The sequence below is a fragment of the Sapajus apella genome, unplaced genomic scaffold (genome assembly GCF_009761245.1).
Source record: "Sapajus apella isolate SASKATOON/1434 unplaced genomic scaffold, GSC_monkey_1.0 scaffold32, whole genome shotgun sequence".
Lineage (NCBI taxonomy): Eukaryota > Metazoa > Chordata > Mammalia > Primates > Cebidae > Sapajus > Sapajus apella.
The window spans coordinates 22,577,342-22,599,008 of record NW_022436972.1 but is presented as its reverse complement, the minus strand read 5'-3'; the positions used below and the strand labels follow the sequence as shown (position 1 = coordinate 22,599,008).

The window sequence follows — 21,667 nt, the reverse complement described above, 5'->3', positions numbered from 1 at the left end:
AGGGTCTCATGCATCTCAAGGCTTCAGAAATAGCCGAAACTGAAAAAGAACCAATGGTACAAAACAGAAATTGAGGGTAGGGAATCCCTTTTCCTAGTTTCCACCTTATTGCTTAGGGGTCTCTCTGAGAATCATCAAAGCCTGCTGAGCACTCACAAAGTACTGGACCAAGAGCTTTGTATGAACTCACTCACTTCATCCCCCCAACAAGCCTGTGATGCCGTTGGTCTTATCCCCATCCTTACAGATGAAATAAATGTGGCACAGAGAAGTTACGTAACTTGTTCAATCCTGCAGAGTACGTAGCTGAAAGCCTTCACACCCAGGCTGCAGGCTCCAGAGTCTCTGCTCTTGATTATCGTTGGTCCATGTGTGTTTAGTTCTTACCAGGCTGTTTAAAACCAGTCTCACATTCCCCCACCTACTCTCCCACCAGTCTCCTTTTAATCTTCCCCCTCACAGAAAAGCCATTCCCCACTTTGCTAAGCAAAGGGAAAGTGAAAGAAAATGTGAAACGCTTGTTACCAGAAACTTCGCACATGTAACTTCCAGTACGTCAGGTCATGCTGCAGGCCCACTGCACAGCAGGCCCAGTGCACGCCCGCTTCCAGCCCCTGTTCCCGTGTCGGAGGACCAAATCAAGGTCAGCCTCCTGAGCGCACATTACAGTTCCATGGTGACAAAGCTTTACTGAGGTGCTCTGAGACCACAGTGAATTCTCTCCTCAAATATCAAACGTCAAATTATGTTAATAATAGTTTTACAGTTGAGTGTTTTACACTATTCCATCTTGCAAAATGATAATCTCTGTGTAGTACACACTGAACTACTAATCAAACAGAACATGCAATTACCCAGAAAATCCGCTACCTCAAGCCAGTCGGGATCAATTACTTAACATGCATTTACTTCATATTTACCTGTGCTCAGGTCTGTGCGGGCATCTCAGACCACAAAAAGAGGAGACAGTATATACCTCCTCTCTCAAAGAGCTTAAAGCCTAGTAAAAACTGACACACTTAAAAAGAAACTATTGCTTTCAAAGGAAGAAAGAATGGTTTGATGTCTGGAATACATTAGGCACTCAATAAATGCTGCTTGAATGAATAAATAAATGAGTTGAGATACATGACAAAAAACTGTATCCTATAGGAGTTCAGAGAAGAGAAAGAAAAATTCAGACTGAAGGAATAAAAGAGGGCTTTGAAAGATGAAAAACCAAAGAACTTGGGAAGGCTGTCTCTCAGTCGGGAGCCAGAGCACAGGCAAAAGCCCGAAGATGAAAATCAAAGGTAGAATCCTTGGGGCAAGATGGAGAGAAACTTGACCAAAAGGGCAAGTGTTTGCCTGGAAGCAGTGAGAGAAAGGTGATCCCTGTCAGGCGATGCGAGAAGACGGGGAAGGTTAGGTTCAATGGAGCGGCCAACTGAGAACCACTGACAGTGCTTGGGGTAGTGGAAGGACATGATGCAAATGGGATTTAGGAACATTAGTTTGGCAGTGGTGCATGGAACGAACTGAAGGCTGAAGAGAATGCATAAAGGAGACTTTATTTGGTGTATATGTGTACAAAACCAAGTAGCAGGCACTTTTACAGTTCTTAGGGACTTAGTCATAAAATCAGAAATTATCCAGCACGTACCCAGCAGCATGAGCCAGTACTTTTTAACATTATGCAGCCTAACTACGGATCCTGTCCACACCCTGAGATACCACCTCCTGACAGCTCTGTTTACCAAGCCATAAGGAAATGGTTATGAGGAATCATTTGTGAGAGGGATGTTGTAATAGGGCAGAATCACAGAAAATGCAAATGATGAAAAAAGTGTTGGCACTACACGGGCACATTACTACATTTAGTAGCATTCAAAGACACTTAAGTCATTTCCTTAGGAAGCTCTATTTGGCCCTTTTTCAATTCAGAGTGGCATTTTTATTATCATAACTGATAGCAGGTGTTTGTGAAGAAATCGATTAGTATGCAGGGATAGAAATTACATTTTCCAAATGAATTGCATAGCCTGCAAGATATGCTGAAATCTGTGTAGCAAAATGTAAGCAGCTATAAAGCATGTGCCAGCAGCATTATTTAAATAAATTATCTGAACATAAATACATATAGGAAGTGTACCGTCCATTATTTTAGGGGATCTCTTACAAACTTATAGAATGGCACTTCTGAGAGTTCTTATTCTTGGCTAAGCCAAGTGACCAGAGTGCCTGCCAAGCAGGATATAATACTGTTTGCATTCCTGGAATAGGAATGTGATATCATTATATATATATATATATAAAGACACACAACAGCTGTAATTCTTCCACCAAAATAACAAAAAATCAATACCATAGCAAACCCCATCAACATTTTTATAATTGGGGCATATAACTGATTTACATTCCTGATTAAGTGATTTCAAGCTTGATTTTTACAAAAAAAAATTTTGTTACTCATGTGGCAGCAAGTAGTTATCTTCAAAAGAGTGAGAAATTTTATATTGACTCCATTTAGCTTCAGGCCACCTGTTTGTAAACACCACTCAGTGTCATACTGCAGCCCTGAATCTATTCCTCAGACAAGGCTGCCTGGAAGAGGTTATCCTATGTTTCTTGGGCCAGAGCTCTAACAGAAAAAAATCCTAATAATTTCTGACAATATAATTTCTCAGTGTGTTACAAATTCAGAAATTGGAAAGTGCAATTCTTTTATTTCTCTCTTTCTTTTCTCCTTAGTTCTTTCTGGAATGCTATACTAAAGAGTTTTGAAAAACATGTCATCAAGCTTCCACGGTAAAATTTACCTTATGAGACTGCACAACAAGTCCACTATCCAAATAAGCACAAGGATTTTTTAAAAAGTACAGTGTGAATCTTTTGGTAGAAATTCCTAAGGAGTGCACCAAGTGCCAATAGATATAATATCTAAGAGACACCCCATGTGGATTACCAATTTCCAATAATAAAAGAAGAAGAGAATTAGACACTTTACATGTAAACTGGACTGAACATGATTAAATCTTTTCTTTGGTGAGTTTAAGCATACTGCAGAATCTAGTGGTTCCTCTGGATTACCATCAATTATGTTAACAAACTACCCATTTATGTATTGATTGAGAAAACGTGGCGAGGAGCTGTAGCATTCACAAGAAGCTTAAGGCCAGTAGAGTCATCCATTTCCGCTTAGTACTTTAGAAAAATTCTGAATACCGGAATTTTATCATTGGACCAAAAATGAAATAAGAATATTGGAAAATTTTTGCTAGGCAAGGTAGTTATACTTCAAAAATTAGCACTGGACTAATAAAACAATCGAAATGACACTAGTATCTAAAAATCAATCCAAAGATTGAACTGCACTGCTGAAGAAAAGGCTTTAAGGTATTGTAGGATCTTGTTATATTCTTTACTAGATTCCATATAAACTATTATTCTTTATATTAATTATGGTCAAAGTGACCTCCTCTTCTGTCCCCTGTCTTACTGTGTTTCCATGGGAACAGATAATGGCATGCTTAAATTCTTTAAGTAAATCATCTGGTGAAAGCCTTGAAATCTCTTTTACCAGCCTGAGCCAGCCTCAGAAAAACAATTAGCAATATATGAAAAATGTAAGTTATTTTGGGTTATGTCCCAGTAAGCTGACAGTCTGTTAATATCTTTTTCATGCTCAGGCAAGATGTAACTAAATAATAAAACATTTTAACATATTGTTTCTAACAATATCTGTGTTTCTCCAGAACTGTTAGTCTTTGTGTGTTTGGGGAACTCTGTGTTTAACATTCCCCCTCCACTTTGCCAGATGTCCTCCTGAAATGCTGGAAGGACACTGCTGAACTGTAGCTTTCTTTCCCACCTGCAAAGAAAGTCTTTTTCAAGGATTTCATTGGCTGCTACCCAGGTAGGCAGTTGTACCGACAGCCCCTGAACATAGGAAGACGGAGCAGGCTGAAGGCCTGGCAGATATCACCACAATACCTGTGTGCCTTTAAAACAGCTGCCTCCTCAGCCACAACCCTGCCTCCTGCTCCCCTATGAAAGGGAGCTGTAGTCGTGGCTCAGTGACAGGGACTCTCTCCAGCTTCTATCAGCTTCTCTGCACTCTGAATCTTCTTGTGAGGTTCCTTGAGGCCTTTAGATGCTGTTCTGTGGCAGAGACATCCTCACACTGTGTACTCAAACTCATGCATTGCTTTGTATACAGGAGTGTTGCTCCTGAGAGGTGACTGCCCTAGCGGGCGCCATGTGAGCAGTTCTCATCAGCGGAGTGTAGGAGGAGTGATGATGCCTTCCGCACAGTCCCTCATTCTTTGCCTGCTACTGGAATGAGCTTGGGTCTCTGAGTCACCACATGGAGGAAAGGTGCCCACAGTCCCAGCCTATCTGCCTTGGACTGTTCTGTGTCCCAAAAGTAGCACTTTTTTTTGTTAGGCCGCTGAAAATTTGGGACTTCTTTAGATAGCAGCTGGTGTTACTCTAACCCAGTGTTCTCCAAACACTGGCCTGCGTTACAAGCTCCTGGTAGGCATAGTAAAACACACATTTCTAAGCCCTACCCTCAGAGTTTTGCAGTTCAGCTTGTCTGGGAGGAGGCCCCAGATTTGCATTCTTCCAAGTCCCCAGGTGGTGCTGATGCTGCTGGTGCAGAGACTATACTCTGAGAGCAACTGCTCAGACTGCCACTCATTCTATCCCAATTCCTAAGTTGGGGCTGTGGTTGGCTTGTTTGGAGAAACGCTTCTGAAGGAACCACATGCTTGGCTTTTCATTCTGGTTTTATTCCTTGATCTCCTTTTGTATGAGCCCCAGCTCCACGTTCTGCACCTGGTAAGGCAGCCCTGTCACATCCCTGTGCCCAGGTCCCATGAGCTCAGCTCTGCCCCGGTGCTCCGAGTACCTCCTATGGAGTTAGGAGAAGATTTGGGCAAAAGGCACAGTCACTATTCTGTTTTCCTCAAATAACAGTAGCAGTAATAAGAATAGCAATAGTGGTAGTGACAGCTAATGATTTTTATATATCAGGTACTGTGCTAAGCATATTATTTACACAGTATCCTTTCACCCTCATGAAAACATGATACAGTAAATACGATTATTATTTCTATTTTCAAGATGACAGAATGGAGTTTCTGAAAGACAGAGGTTTCTGGTTGGAGGCTCAATGTGTGGCTGTAGAACTGTATTCCTAGATGTAATATCACCAGGGTAGCTTAGCTCCACGTAAGTGCCACCCAGCCCAGAGAAAGGAGGGAACCGGGGACCCTACCGTAGTGGCTCACCTGCTCCTAACAGAAGTAAAACATTTCATTTCTGGCTCTATCTGGGGAGTGCTCTGCTGGAGAGAGACTCTGCTATAAAAGCAGAGAGGATGATGCTATTTTAAAATAAACATACCTGTATTTTCCTCTGGACAAACTTGGGGATGATTTATGGAGAAGTTAAGTTCACCCTTCAGGAAATCTTGACTTTCTTGACTTCAGAAAGATCCTACTTTCTGCCCTATGTCTCTCTCCTCAAACAGCCACACTGATACCCACTAGTCCCATAGCTCAAGAGCCTGAGTTGCTAACAATGCTTTATTGAGGGAGTTTTGTCCACAGACCCATGCTGATCTCAGGATTCCAGAAGATGCAGTATGAGACTGTTCACCCCATCCATCTGAACTCACCCGTTTGTTTTTTAAAGTATCTGTGCCTTCAGTTAGAATAAAGGTGACAGAAATGCCTCTCCTGTTGTGCTAACCTCCCATGAACTCTGTCCCGAGTCTACTCTGATTGGGCTGATGAAGGCCAAAGACAAGGACCAGTACCATGCTCAGAAGGCCAATGGAGGCTCAGGATCCTTCATTGTTGATGGCCTCAATCTCAGTGGCAGCTGTTGCCATCAAGGCCTCCCAGTGGCCAGGCACAGAGCTAGAAAACATCCTGGGATGACATCTGCTGACAGCCAGTCTCCTGCTGGAGAGCCTCTTACAGTAGCAACCAAGTACAATTGATCTGTTTTTCAATAATACCTGTATAACCACTGAAGCAGCAATCTTCCTCAAATTGCTCACAGAAATTTCTTCTGCTATATTTTTGCAGGATTATTATTATTACAACTTAGCATTGACATAACATTTTATATGTGCAGTGTATATTCGAATCTGCACATTAGCTATTATTAGGGAAAGCTAAACAGAAGAAGAATGCAGTGTCTATTTCCATCATTGTGTGAGGCCAGTGGAATAAGGGTAATTTGGAGAGTGCAGGTAAGCTAGATCCTGTCATTATGATGGCTTAATGTGAATCTGGAGGAACAACGGGCAGCCGGTGACTCAGGAAAAGAAAATCCTCTGCTCCTCCCTCCACAGAGCTCTTCCTGAGGAAGTAGTCTGTACCAGCAGCAGAACCAGGAGGTGCTGCTGGGCTGCTGCCACTATGGAGAAATCACATCATGCCTTATCACTTTTCCGTTTACATTATTATCCTTTGATCCATCCCACAACCATCCCCATTTTCCTCAGAGGAAAATAAGCAAAGGAAAGAGGCATGTTCACTTCTTCCAAAAGCAGGATAAGTCTGTCATTTAAAACCCTCTTGAAGGATGCTGTGTCAGGTGAGGGATGTCTTTAGAGTCCTCCGGGAAACACATCGGAAGTGTATGCTGCAAGTATGAGCTGAGCCCCCGACTCTAGGCCAAGCCGGGGACAGGGCGGGCCTTGCCTCAGCAGCTCCCAGCCCAGCTGCAGGGAGAGCTACAGATACGGAATCTGGTGGAAGATGGTTGGAAGGGCGCCAGGAGGGGCCATCCTCACACCGTGTAATGGGAGTCAAAGGAGAGAAGGCTTCTGGCTGGAACATAAGAGCTGGGGGAGGCTCTTTCTGGAAGGCAGGGGTTGAGCTCACATGCTGAAGAGCTGAAGGGAAGCAGAGCAGGGCTGCTGCACAGTGGACACTGCTTTACCAAAAGGCCCAGCGATCTCCAGGAGGAGGTGCCATGGCCATGGAGGGAGAGGAAAGCAGGCTGCTTCCTACTCAGCCCCAAAGCAGGCAGGAGCATCTCAGGAGGAGGCATTTCCCGCCACTCTTCCTTTTCTTTTGATTAGATTTCACTTTTCTTTTTCACTTTTGGTCCCTATTTTGATTTCCAAGATTGTAGGGTCATTTTAAAAAATCTAAAGGTTTTAAAGATTCTTTTTCAGGAAAGTCAGACTTAGCTAAGCCAGGCTAGATCATAAAATGGCACTAGCTTTCAGGAAGGGTACCCCCTGCCTGCAGACAGCGCGCCTCCCTTGGGTGTGGTGCTCCACCACGGTCTTTGCCCTGTGTGACTTCGTCCTAACTAGTAGTTGGTATTGTCCAAAGACAGAAACTTTAAACAGCAATCCTTCCCTCCAAAACAACTCCTCTCATAGCCTGCAGTATAAAAACAGTGACCTCTTTTTCCTCCCGTCTTACAACTTTCCTTCCTTTTTAACAAATGGTCACTTCTAATTTTCATCAAGAAACTTTCCCCTTAAGAAGTGATATTTCCCTTCTCCTGCTCTACACACTACATGCAAAAACACACATGCACACACACATGCAGTTATATTAATATTTGAATTGGTGCTTCTACCACATAAAACACATCCACACTATGCAATGTGAAATGACGGTGAGCCCAAACCTAAGGTATTTTCTCAGTTCCATGCATTGCTCTTTGCAAGCGGCAGCATCTTTTTGTAAAGATTTTATTTTATAATGCCAAATACTTGCAATAACAACAGTGGGCTGAACAGAAAACTTTTATTCGAAAACTACTTCTGCCTTCGGTAAACCGTTAACTATTCAGACTACTAAGAGGGCACTAAGACTTCACTTTTATGCTTGGGCAGTGACTGTGGTTGGCCTGTCTGCGAGCCTCCTCCCTACTGTACTCATTACCAACATTGAAATTGACTTATGAACACTTACTTTTGTCTGGCAATAGGATAAAAAGTATCAGCATTCTCTCTAAATGTATAACCAAGGTAGCAGGACCTGGTATGAACAGCTAGCTGATATCTTAAGGTATCTGTACCACTTTGGTATCTCTTAAATGAGCAACCTTGGACTCATCCCAAATGTTATGAATCTGAGTTTCTGGATGTGCCTTTCAGCAAGTTTCTTTTTTCTTTTTTTTTTTTTTTTTGGAAGGAAGTTTCGTCCTTGTTACCCAGGCTGGAGTGCAATGGCGCGATCTCGGCTCACCGCAACCTCCGCCTCCTGGATTCAGGCAATTCTCCTGCCTCAGCCTCCTGAGTAGCTGGGACTACAGGCACGCGCCACCATGCCCAGCTAATTTTTTGTAGTTTTAGTAGAGACGGGGTTTCACCATGTTGACCAGGATGGTCTTGATCTCTTGACCTTGTGATCCACCCGCCTCGGCCTCCCAAAGTGCTGGGATTACAGGCTTGAGCCACCGCGCCCGGCCTTCAGCAAGTTTCTAGGGTGATTCTGATGGATGCCAACATTTTAGAATCACTTCCCTGGCCTTTAGGGACCAGGTCCCCACTTCCTAATGCTTTCTTCATAACTTTCTTCTAGTCTTAGGTTTATTTCATTAGTTTTTCATACTTGCTTTCTTTTGGCCTTTTCCAACAGCTGAAAAAATCTTCTCTCCTGTGTTTATAACCCAGCACAGCCTTCTGGGCTTCTCCGCCTCTGCCGTGTCTTCTTGCATTCCACTCAGCCTGCTCCTCGCTGAATGCTACCTCCTGACTCTCCTGGAATGACACTGTGACTAAATGCTTTCATAAATCCTACAGGCAGTGTCTCCAGAACACATCGTTCTGATCTGCTCGATGTTGTCGTGTATTCCTTTTCTTTGCAGCCATATGTCTGGAGAAAGTTTCAGCTATGGCAGGTTAGTGGCTGGCACCCAGGAGAGGCCAGGCTGAGCCTCTGGAACTGATTGCCCTTGACCCAGCGCCGGGACCAGCCTTTTACTGTGGAAGAGGAGGCCTCTCCTGCGTACACGTGCTTACCATACCAGTGTCTAGATTCGCAGAAGCTTTTCTCCTTGGTGAGTGGCCAGGCGTGCTTGCTTCCCTCTCTCACTGCTGATGGATGAGCAAACAGTCCCTGTCTATTCTCCTAGAGGTAGAGAAAGGCAGGGACTCTGTCCCTGGTTTGCATCACCACTCATATCAGGCACCCTCCTCCCTGGCCCTCCCTTTTCAAGCCGCCTTTTTTCCAATGAACCTGAGGATACTCCAAATGCGCCCAGCACAGACGTGTAAGGGGACTTCTCCACCTGGGTCTCACATGCCCCACTTAAACCACCTCCCCCTCCCATTCGTTGCTCCTTTATCTTTGCCTATGTCAGTCACTTCCTGTCCACTACAGATTTTTATCCTTTACTCCATTTTTGTTTTCTTCTCATTCCTGCATTTTATTACCTTACCTCAACCTGTTTTGTTCCCTCCTTCCTGCCTAATAGGTGGTGAAAGAGGTAACCTTTCTCACATCCTCACAAAAAAAGTTTTTGCTTTGCCCATTAAAGTGGTTTTGCATTTCTGATAAGTATAATTTTTCAGGTAGCAATGTTTTATTCTTACCAGCACCTCCTTAGCCTTTGCAAGTGCTGAGATGCCAGTTAAGCGCTAGGTGACAGCCATCCATCCTCAGGTTACATGTCAGTGGTTTTGAATCCTTTGAGCATCAGAATCACCTGGGGAGGGTTTTAATAACACAGATGCCTGGGTATTAACCCGTGGGCATTGGTTTGTGCATAAAGTTTCCCAGGTGATTCTCACGTGCAGATGGGGCCGTGAACCACACATTTATACCTTCTGCTGTTGCTCCCAACTCTCCATATTGCCACAGTGCCTGGTATTTGCAGAATGCCACAGAATCCCTTAATTGCTTATTTCTCACAGCCTCATTGAGGAACTCCCAGGATAAGCCTCATGTCATTGCTGAGAAAGCCGAGGCTTGGGAAAGGGACATTATTTGCCAAGCCATGTCAGAAATAAAACCAAGGTACTTCAAGGGCCCTCTGACCTCATCTGCTCAAAGTTACTTCTTCTTTTTTCTTGAGATAGAGTCTCGCTATTCGCCCAGGCTGGAGTGCAGTGGCGCAACCTTGGCTCACTGCAACCTCTGCCTTCTGGACTCAAGCGATTCTTCTGCCTCAGCCTCCCATGTAGCTGGGATTGCAGGCATGTGCTACCACACCTGGCTAATTTTTGTATTTTTAGTAGACAGGGTTTCACCATGTTGACCAGGCTGGCCTGGAACTCTTGACCTCAAGTGATATGCCTATTTCAGCCTCCCAATGTGCTTAGATTACAAGTGTGAGCCACAGCACCTGGCTTCCAAGTTACTTCTTTACTGTATGCAGTAACTCTAAAGTCCCCCTGCCAGTGATACTGGTTCTCACTCGTAGAGGGCCCTTTCTCAGAGCCATGCTAAAAATTTGACCACCCAGATGGCTCTCTCTTCCAAAGACAGTATCACAGTGAGCTTGGTAGTCCTCAGTCAGGCCCCGACAATGGGGAGGAAATGCAGAAGGAAGCCAAGGACTTATTTTCGAGATTCTCAATATTTAAGTGATTCAGATGGCTCCTGTTCACATTCTTCATCTGGACACATCATCACTTCTTTTCATACCCTGAGTTTGAGTGCTACAAAATCTTGCTTCGACAAACTCAGCATTTGTCTTCATGGAGTCCTTGGGCAGGGGAAATGCATGTATTTTATAAACTGTCTAGATGGATAAATTATAGCAATTTCTCCCTGGGAGAGAGTTGTTCAGACATTAAAACCCTCTATATATTGAGCATGATAACCTTTCTCACATCCCCACAAAAAACAGTTTTTGCTTTGTTCATTAAAATGATTTGTTTTGTGTTTCTGATGAGTATAATTTTTCAGGTAGCTATGCTTTATTCTTACCAGCACCTCCTTAAAAAGCATCCGCAAGTGCTGAGGTGCCAGTTAAGCACTATTAATCAAACAGTAAATGCTTTTAAACAGCTCTGCCTTTTTTTCTAATTGAGAAATAGAGCTGTTTGGGCAAATTTACGAGGTGACCTTGATTGAATTAAAGAGGTCAGCGATGGAACAGACTTCAAACCCATCTTCAGTGATTTTTTTAAAAAATGACTTCCTTCCAATTAAGCAGAAATTAGCATAAAATATTTTGTTTCTGAAAGGTTAAAAGAATTCCTCTGAGAAGGCAGCTCTCTAGTTACTAGCTTTTTATTGAAGATGGGAAGTAAGGGACTACAGATAGTTTCATATAAAGTGCTTTGTTAACATGACACTGATGATCCAGCATCAACTGCAATATTTCTTAGGAGCCTAAATGTTATACAGAAGCGGCAAAAGTCCATTTTAAATTTTATTTCCTATTTCAAAGTCCAAGAACCCAATGACTTTCAATTACTAAGAGAAAGAAAGAAAACTAAAGCAAGATAAAGTTTATCACTTGCAAAAATTTCAACCTAGTTCTACAGAAAAAAGCTTCAAATGTTACCTATTTCTTTACTCATCTTCCTGTTAGCCCCATCCATCTCCTTGCCATAGTCCCCCACATTTTAATGACCTGAAGGAATGTCACAATCTTCCTGCCAAAAAGAGTAACATACAAAGTGTCTGATACATAAGGATGGAAGCAGGATTCCAGAGAGAGGAGGAGGCACCACACACAGGTGGTACTTTGGGGACTGCTGGGTGTTTCTGAGCACAGCCACCCTGAGAGAGACACACAATATAACATAGTGCTCCGTATCCCACAAATCTACCCCTGCCAACCCCAGAGAGTCAAGTGGACATGGATTATATATAGGAGAGAGGCACAGCAGTGCTAGAGAAAGAGAAGGGGCCCTGAAGCCAGATACCAGTTATGAGGCTTGGGGTAAGAAACTAAACCTCCAAGAGACCTCAGGGTCCTTATCCAAAAAATGTAGTCAGTACTATGAGGATTAAATAATAGGTTTTTTTTTTCTTCAAAATGAAAAAAAAATATCCCCCAACAGATTAAAAATTAGTTCTTCCTGGTTTTACTTTCCTATGCACTCATTTAAAAAAATCTCGCTCCCCTACTATGTACAATGCAGTGGGCTGCGCATTCTTTATGTGAAAGTTTAAGCTCTCACACTTCTTTATGTTAGAGTTTATCTACTAGTTTTTGGCTATGATTTCGGAGGGCACAGAGAGCAGGCTGTAAGGACCCATGATTGGACACTATTCAGGGAAGAGCAGAACTGATGTTATGCTATGAGGATTTTTCAGTGTAGATAAGCAACCCTCTCAGATCCAAGTTTTAGTTTCAGTCTTTTAAGACTTTGTCAGCTATTCTTTCCCCTTTTTATGGCACTGTAAAGAAGACAAAGGATATGGTCCCACACACATTGTGAGAAGTCACTGAATATTTGTTGCTTTAATTTTGTCACTGCTTTGTATTATGACATTGTTTAAGACAATTTGTGGAGGCAGAGGACTAAGGATAGTGAAATGGATGGCTTTAGGACACTCAGTAGATTAATTACACTAGCAAAGTCCAGTATTGCAGGTGGAGACATTTCATAAACAACTGATGGGTAAATCGCTACAAGAAGAAAAATAAAATCTCTCATCCTACCTCCAAAAGATTTGCCAAATATATGTTGTAGATTAAGTTGTGCCTGAAAACTTCTAATCACAAAAAAATCACAAGTATCCAATACAAACTTGTGATATTTATTCAGCAGCTCAACTATTATTTGGGGCTACCAAAATTCACTTTTCTCATGAATTTAGGACATTGGGGGAAGGGAGAAGACATATTATTTCCAAGGTCTCTTCCAGATCAGAATTTCCCTGAGTCTGTGAATCTCAATAGGATTGATATTACTGTAGATCCTGTCCCTCAGACTCTTATTTTTAAAATATATTGAGAGGTACATCTCATAAAGAAAAGCCTTGGGGACAGAGAAACAGGTAGAGGCACTTCAATAAGTCTTGAAATTAGATGGTGAGTCAATAAACTGGTGATCTTCAAGTAGGCTCTCCCAGACCCTGGGGGTGCAGAGAAAACACGGGATGAGATGGGAAATCAAAGGGCTGATATTGTAGCTCAGATCATTTCACATCTACCATCAAGCACGTGCCTGTGGTTTGAGAAATATCTTCATTTTTCTCTTTACCTTTCTGGGGACTTATGAAATGGAAAACAGGGGTTGTGACAGTGTGTATGGTTACCAGAGGAAACACATAACAACACAGCACTGAACAATTCCCTATGCACTTTGCCTCTTCAAACTATTTCCTTTTCTTTTTCTTGTCTAAAGTCATAGAGTGGCCTCTGCTTTCAGGAAATAAATGTCATTCAATTAGCAAATGGTTGGTACCAATTTCCTGAATAATTTTTAGTGGTGGCATTTCTGTTGGGATGGGCTTAAAAAGAATTTGCTGGGTGCACTACCTATGTTGAAGCAAATCTCCTTCTAGTTAGTAGAAAAATACAGAAAATGATGGGAGGCCAAGCAGAAGCCCCAGTTGGCTTTGTCTGGATTCACATATTAAAGTAATAAGCATCTTCAAGCTACCTTGGCCTCCAAAAGGCATTATGGCTCCATGTATACTGCAGGCACTCAAAATCTTTGGTTGATTTTATTTGGTTACTGACTCTTATGATGTCACTGAAGACATTTGAAAGAGATTCTAGAGTCTTTTTCCCATAAAATTCACTGGTGCCATAAAAGGGTCATTAACCCGAAAAGGAGAAAGCTAGTATTGAGCTCTAGACCTTCCACTTACAATCTTGGGTAAATAACATAACTTCTCATCATTGTCAATCTCTCTATGGGTAAGAACTCAACATTTCTGCCTGGTTTAGAACTTGAATTATTTCTTGGATCCATTAATTAATATTTATACCAATATGATTAGCTCTTAGAATAGGAAATTGTAAGATTATGTGGTCTGGGAAGGTAAGCATATTATGGTGAGTTAACTGTGGAAATTCCCTAATTTAAAGCAAAAGAAGGCAATTCAATAAACTATCATTATCTGATACTAGTTACTATTCCTTACTATTCTTGGCTTTCCAGAATGACTGGAAATGTCTAGGTAGTATTCCTCAACCAACATGGAATTTTTTCATAGATTCTCCTAGGTAATTTATAAATCAATATTTATTGTAGCTTTAATTATTTAAATAATACATGTATATATTGTAGACATTTTTGATATGCACAGAAAAAAAAACAAAAATCCCTTGTAAATACACCATCTGGTGATGATCACTCTGAATATTTTGACCTATATCCTCACAGATTTTCTCCTAACATAAATTGTGAATATAACGCATATACACACAATTGAAATTGTCCAAGCAGGAGTTTGTAACAGCTTTGATCACTTAACAATATATTAAGAACCTTCTCTCATCCCATTTTTAGAGTCTAAACCATGGTTTCTTTCAAGACTGCTCATGGATATACCATTAATTAACCAATACCTTAATGTTAAATGTTTACATGTTTCTAAACTAGTTCTGATAACTGAAAATTTAGGTAACTGCTTTGAGCTGCAATGACCAGCATGTCCCAAGTAGAAAGCAAGTGCCTTTGGGACACAGCAGCTCTAGAACTTACAGGGGGCACATTAAAGACCCTGCAACACCCTGCCTGAAACACTATGATTAACAGACTCTGTATTACAGCTTTTGCTCCAGAAATGTTTCTTCCTACTTCTCTGCTAGTGACGGGAGTCTAAAATAAAACTTTCCTTCTCTGGCCACTTCCTAGAAGGCTTCACAAATTGTGTCCTTGAACTGGGGGGAAGAGTTGTTGGCTCTTGCTCCCTCTTGGATATCAAGAACATTCAATGAAGTGAAAGAGAAGGGTCTCTAAGCCATTTAGATATGGGAGAGCTTACTATAATAATAATTTCCCATAAACTTCAATTTCCAGGGCTAAGTTAGATTTCCAATTTCCTAATCTAAGAGCTAATCATATTGGTATAAATATTAAGTATCATATAATGGCAAGTGGAATTTCCAAGAAAGGGAAGAAAGTAATTTTTTTGTATTAGTTATGTGACTCTTAACTGCATATGGTTAACTAGAATTCCACAAGACATCTCCTGTCTTCACTTCCTGTGTTTGTGTAGTATACCTAGCATCTTCAAGTCTTTGATGAATGAAGCTTATGCGCAGCAGTGTTAGGAGTCAAGGTAGAATAGTTTTATGTTATCTACTGTGTTTTGATGAACAATACAGTATAAAGGCAGGGTAGAATTAGGACAATGATGATCATGAACAGCACATCACAATGCTAAGAGGTTGGTAACAGTGTATGTTTTATATGGCCTAGTATTGATTCTTTTGGCCAGTGTCCTACTTTAACAGTGTTATAGTCACACTTTGAGATTTCGGATGGAGAGGTAGAGAAGAAAATCAACAGATGCTATTTTTCCACTATCGACTGGCCTACATATCTATAGCTTCTCTGCCCTACTCACATTCAAGGGACCTACAAGATGCTTTTAGAAGGTCTGGTCCAGTTGCTATGCTTTTAATAACCTCAGGAATCTACTCTGACCACCTCAAAGATTTTAGCTTCTACTCTCAAAGGTCCACAGGAAAGAGCCTATGATCCAGGAAGAATACAAACTTATTTGTTCTCTATTTTCCATTTCATCAATATATAAAAAAAAAGCTCTTTAAAAAAAGGTCTACTTATTACACGAGGACTCTTGTCTGAAACCAAAATCATGTAGAATTTTATTACTGAGCCTCAAAAATACACAAAAAAATACAGTTAACTGTGCAAAAGAAAAAATTTAGAAGCCAAAACATTCTTCTGTAATGTTATAACACAATTTGGTTTCTTCTTTATTCATTATTCTTAGTCGTTAGGTTTTCAAAAATGACCAGGTATTACTTTTATAAAAATACAACTTTTATTTTTTTTATATGTTACATGCTGTTAAAGTGCAATGGAGTGACCTACTGAGTGTTTTCCATAAGCATCTACTAGAATCACAGGTAAGCACTTGACAAAATTCATCGATGTTTTAAAGGATAATCCCTTTTTCATAATCAGAGATTCCCACGTATTGCTTATAAATGAAAAGGGAAAATCAGGAACAAATTCTACTAAAGAATTCTCTCCTGTGTTTAGCAAAGAACAACAACAACAACAAGCTTACAAACTTACCCAGATTCTGTCATCTAAACTCCTTCAAAAAATATCCTGATTTTTTCTAGAAGTTGTGCAAACCGCACTTAAATTCCAACAACACTGTGTTAATTTTGCTCAAATGCAAGCTGAAAACATATTTTAACATCTCCTGTCAGAATGAGATACTAAGAGTGTCGATAAAATGACACTAAAATAAATGTACATTTAGATTTCTGTTACAAGTGGCTGCTTGGCTCTGGGAAGACGTTAGGTTGCTATAGTATTTTCCATAGCAACTTTGCATCTTATTACATAAATATTCCCTCAGTGTCCTTAAAGCCTGCTACAGAAACAGGATTAAATCTACTCTCCTATGTAATGATCCTGCATCAAACCTCATCAGAATAAAATGCCCAGAAAACATAATAAACTGTAATCTAGATAATGGTGTTCCTGGCAGTCAATAAGCATCAGAGCACTTTGGGCCGCACGTAGGTGGCAGTGCAGTGACCCTGTGCTGCTCCTTGGCCATGTGTCTTAACCTTTCCCAGGTCAAGGCCTTGGTGGCTCTGCCTTTCTGAAGCGTGGTCGCTAATGTCCTCATTCTTTTCCTCTGCCTGCCAACTGCCCATCAGCCCAAGCCCTCCACCAGGCTCAAGGGACTCATGGTGCTAAGCAAGAAGCCAAGGCCTGACAGCAGATGGGAACATGCTGGGCTGTCACACAGGAAACCTTGGGGAGATCCCACCCAACACCAAGCTAGAATCAAACAGGTATGGATTGTTTAAGAACTTTGGCTAGGCCTCAAATGAGTTTCATGGAGGTGCGGCACCGTTAAGTAGTTAAGAGTATTAGGGAAAGTCCTTGGTCCCCTGGACACTAATGTTAGCAACACAGTTCAATCTTACATAAAATTCCAGATTATGGAAAGTTTGTGCATATATGAGAGAGATGTCAAGAATCATACCATTGTTAGGTGCTACATAAAAATAGCATTATAAGGGGGCTAAGCTTAAAGACAGTTTAGTCTCCAAGTGTGAATTTATAAAACAAACACAGTCTGGTTGGGCAGAAGGAGTGTTTCCATTGAAATGGAATCTTCTGCTACAGGATCAATTTAAATAGCATCTGTTTTATTGCATTTAAAAGGTGAAGCAATTTATAAAAATTTTTTTTCTACGCTTTTCAGAAGCATATCCATTATGGAAAGGGAATTGTAACTGCACACAAGATTAGGGAACTTAAAAATCCACCCAAAATAAACATTTATTTGAATTCCTTGGGCAAGAGTACCAAGATTTTAAAAAACAAAAAAAAAGGAAAGAAACAGGAAACCCTTGGCTCCTTTGCAAATGAAACTCTGTTTAGAGTTTAGGAAGAAAGCAGGCTACTCAGCCCTCCTTGCAAGAGTTCTCTTAGCATCTTTAAGCCACATTAGTTCTGATTCATCACATTTCCTTGTTTGGCCCCCTTGGATTCCCAGAAGAAAAAAATGCTTGTCTTTGATTCCGTGGTCATTGATGGACACAGTCCACTGCTCTATTTCTGTTTCAGGAGATAGTGCCCTGGGCTGTCATTACATGTGAATATAGCTTATCCTTCTATGCTTCCACTCGACACAGACACCCCTACCCTTGGGGTCTGCTGGTGCCTGGAGCTCAGATCCCAACATGGGGTCTCAGACTGAGCCATCTCACTTTCAGTGTCTGAATTCTCTTGACCCTCTGCCAAGTTCTGAGCCAATCTAGAGTGAGCCTGCTTTAGGTTACATTCAGTGCTTCCTAAAAGTTTCTACCAGCTGTGAATGACAAAGCCCTTTTCAGTTGGCCCCTTCAGTCAGCTGCCGCACCCTGTCTGGTATTCAGTAACCCGCTCCTTCATCTGTGCCCAGGCCAGTGATGCGGTAGCAGTGAGCCTCTTGTCAAGACTGTGCCTGATTATATTCTCCTGACGGGCATTTTTAAGGATCTTTCAGAAGCACTACCACGCAGAAAATACTTAATCAGAAGAAAATAGGTTGTCCTGCTATTCAAAGAAATCAATGGGATGGTCAGAGAGAGCCCTATTAGTATTTATTAGTATTATTTTAATGTAAAGCTTCCAGCTACATATATAACTATTCAGATAGGCTGATACTGCTAGTTCCAACCGAATCTAATTATGAGTTCCTAATTTGATTTAGTGGCTGAAAGATTTGGAAAGTCCTTGTTTGACTTCTTAGTGAAGTTAAAAAAAAGATTCCTTTGTACCTATGTTATGGTGAATTTTCAGGAAAAATTGACAACTCAGAAGACATTCTTCGTAATTAAGAGCATCTGCTTCTATAAAGAGCTCAGAGTTTAAATGAAATGTTGTTAAAATTCAGAAACATTTGTTTGTGTTTTATGGAATGGTATAATGATTGTCTATTGAGCAAGGGACTTTTTAGTTTCACTCTTCTAAAATTTGTGTTCAAAGTACACTCATCAAATAGTGGGTGAAGCATACACACTATGTAGTGATGTTCATTGTGGTTTATACTAAATTTTATTTACTGGCTTTAGGACATACCTAACATTAGAATTACACTTTTTTAACTTAAAACACTTTTTTAACTTAAAACACCCTGCAGGACAGGGTGTCCTGTATCTAACTCTCTGTGCCCAGGGTCCACAGCACCTTGAACGTACAAAATTAGATAATCAAAACAATGCCAGACTATAGCTCTCTGGGCCATGGCCTGTTCACCATGTGGCACTGAATTTTGTGTGTATAAAGTTCTACATTTTGTTTGAACATGCCTCTTTATACTTGCCATTTCCATTTATTCAGAACAAATGTTCTCAGGGTTATCATCTTCCTATCAACTTCTGGGACAAAGGCATCAAAAACATTTACATCAGAAGAAGGGGAATATGAATTGAAGTCCACAGACTTTTATTGAGTACTTACTGGGGAAAAGCTCAGGGCTGGGTGTTGGAGGATGACGAAGCAGAGTTGACACTTACTGAGTATTTACTAGATGCTCAACACTCTAAGTGAAGTCAGAAGTGCCTTACATGCATGGACTCATTAACTCTCACAATACTACAACGTATAGGGTTTTGTCATCTGAGGCCCTACAATCTAGGACAGACTTCCTCTTTCCTTTCTCCTTTTAAATTTCTTGTGAATACCACCCTGCCCAGCAGAGTCAGCCTGGAGGGAGGAAGGTAGTGGAAAAGGGTAAGGGAGTAGGAGAGAGGCAGAGAGAGGGAAGGAGGAGGAGAGACAGAAAGAGAAAAAGGAAGAACAGATCTGGATTTTAAAGTTTGGCCTCATTTCAGTAGGAGGCAGACTAAACAAAAATAAATTTGAATTTTTATCAAAAATTATCTTCACAGGCTTTAGAGCAGGATGCTGATCTTCTTGAATGAATGCTTCAATAAATCTGTCATCATTTTCAAATTTATTAACAAAATTCATTTTCATTTTTATCAGCATCTTAGTTTTGCTCCAGTGAACTCCTTTTCCCCTTTAAGATTCAATTGATGAAGAAGAGTGAACACCCCACCCAGAATTCTATTGTAGGTATTGGAGAATTATAGCTAAAGACATATTGCAAATTATTATATGTGGTAAAAAGCAAAAGTACAATGAAATATTCTTCATATCCAAGACAGCAAAGATATATTGAAACATTTTGATTATTTTTTTAAAAAAGTAAACCCAAGTTATCACACAAGTCCTTACACAATAAATTATGCCTTTTCTAAACATCAAACAAGTCATTTCTAAACACCAAACAAGTCAATTCTTTCCATCTCCTCCCTGCCCCCCAAAATAAAACCCATTTCAGGGTAGTTTTTGTCTGAGTATGCAGATGACAAGCAAGGCTGGCCCTGGGGGACCAAAGATGGCACAGGGAGGTGACAACTGAAGGATATTCTCTTCTGGAATTTCCAAGAATTCCTGGGGCAGCCACTACCCGGGAGGTCTGGGGCAAAATCCCACTGTTGCAGCAGAGAGGAAATTGGCAAGGAATTCCTTAAAGGATGGAGAATTGAATTCCATTTCAGCACTGGCAATTCCCTGTTAGTGAATTAGAGTGCTACATTTCGAGAGGACTGCTTCTATGTAGGTGACTGGCAGGTGCAAATGTGTACCTAAAAACAAGTGATGTGTCACCTAAGGAGATGCCACTGGAAGGTGTTTCCCTCGGGCTATAGCCTCCATCCTTCCCCTTCAAGCAACGGTTAGCAGGGATTTGTCTGAGGTTTGAACAAAAGACCAGATGGGAATTCTTGCTGTCAGGCTGTGTCCCCAAATAAGCAGGGCTGAAAGGAAGACAACTGCCTGCCTCTGGGCCAGATCTTCAGGGCCCCCGTGGAATAAAAAAGGTTAGTTGCCTTCCTTTCCCTTTAATCAGTCTTGTCCTTTCTTCAGAAACCACATGCCATGATCTCTGGTCCATCTCATTTTGAAAAGTATGAAAAGACTCTGAACTCCTCAGGGCCTGGCATTTGAACTCCAGTTCTTTCATCTCTTCCCTCAGAACCTGGTACACAACATGCCCTGCTCTTTGCTCATTAATTCCGCTGATCAAGTAACCAGACTGGTAAAAGTGTTTTGAAAGTTCAGGCTCTACTTCATGATCTCATCAGATGCCTAGTGAATAAACCAAGAGAGGTGTTGGGGGATTGGCCAGCCCCAATCCTATAGGCATGTACGTGTTGCAATACCTCATCAGTGAGCGTACTGTTCAGAGTCATCATTATTCTGGTCCTATGCTAAGCAGACTATGAAATTATATACAATTCTTACTGGGGAAGCTGACAAGCTATTTAAAAAGAAACATCACCAAAACAAACAAAAAGCCACAGGTTCAAATCAGAACTTCTGACTGATGCAGCTCTTTTCTCCTACACCTACCTTGTCAGGATATTAAGCATCCAAGTTTCATGTCAACTTGCCCCTCATCCAGAAGTTTCACAAAGGATGAAAGCGCTTTTGACAAAAAAATGTATTTCTTTTTTTGAAGATCTCGTTGAATTTAAGAAACACACAAATCCTTGATTCCCTTCTTTTGCTATGTGAAGGTTTGGAGAATAGAAATCTTGTGAGGAAGGTGGTCTCCTCAAATAAACAAACCCGAGAGTAAAGCAGTCCTGAGGAATCTGACATGGGCTTAGTAGGAGACATACATCATTGACACATAAGTGCTCGGTTCATTTTTCAGAGAAAGGACATATGGCTTCAGAATATAGTGGCATAGTGCTGGCTTGTACGCTAAACTTCTGGAAGATTAAAATGAATGGAATTTGAGGGTGAAAGGGAAAGCTTCTAAGGCAGTGGTACTCAAACTTTGGCATGCATCAGAATTTCCCATAGGGCTTAAATCACAGACTGCGGGATTTCACTTGCCCACACCCCTGTACTCACTAAAAGTTTTTGATTCAGTAGGTCTTGGGTAGGGCCCGCTAACTTACATTTCTAGTAAGTTCCTAGATGATGCTGATGCTACTGGACTGAGAACCACTACTTTAAGGAAATTAAAGCCCTTTCTATATATGCCTGTATGCAGGAGCTTTTTCTTAT

At 41.2% G+C, this 21,667-nt stretch overlaps 1 protein-coding gene across 15 annotated transcripts in view; it reads right to left on the bottom strand.

Moving 5' to 3' along the window:
- ENOX1 (ecto-NOX disulfide-thiol exchanger 1) overlaps positions 1–21,667 on the bottom strand; it is a 619,252-nt gene that overhangs the window by 117,049 nt on the left and 480,536 nt on the right. The window lies entirely within an intron of this gene.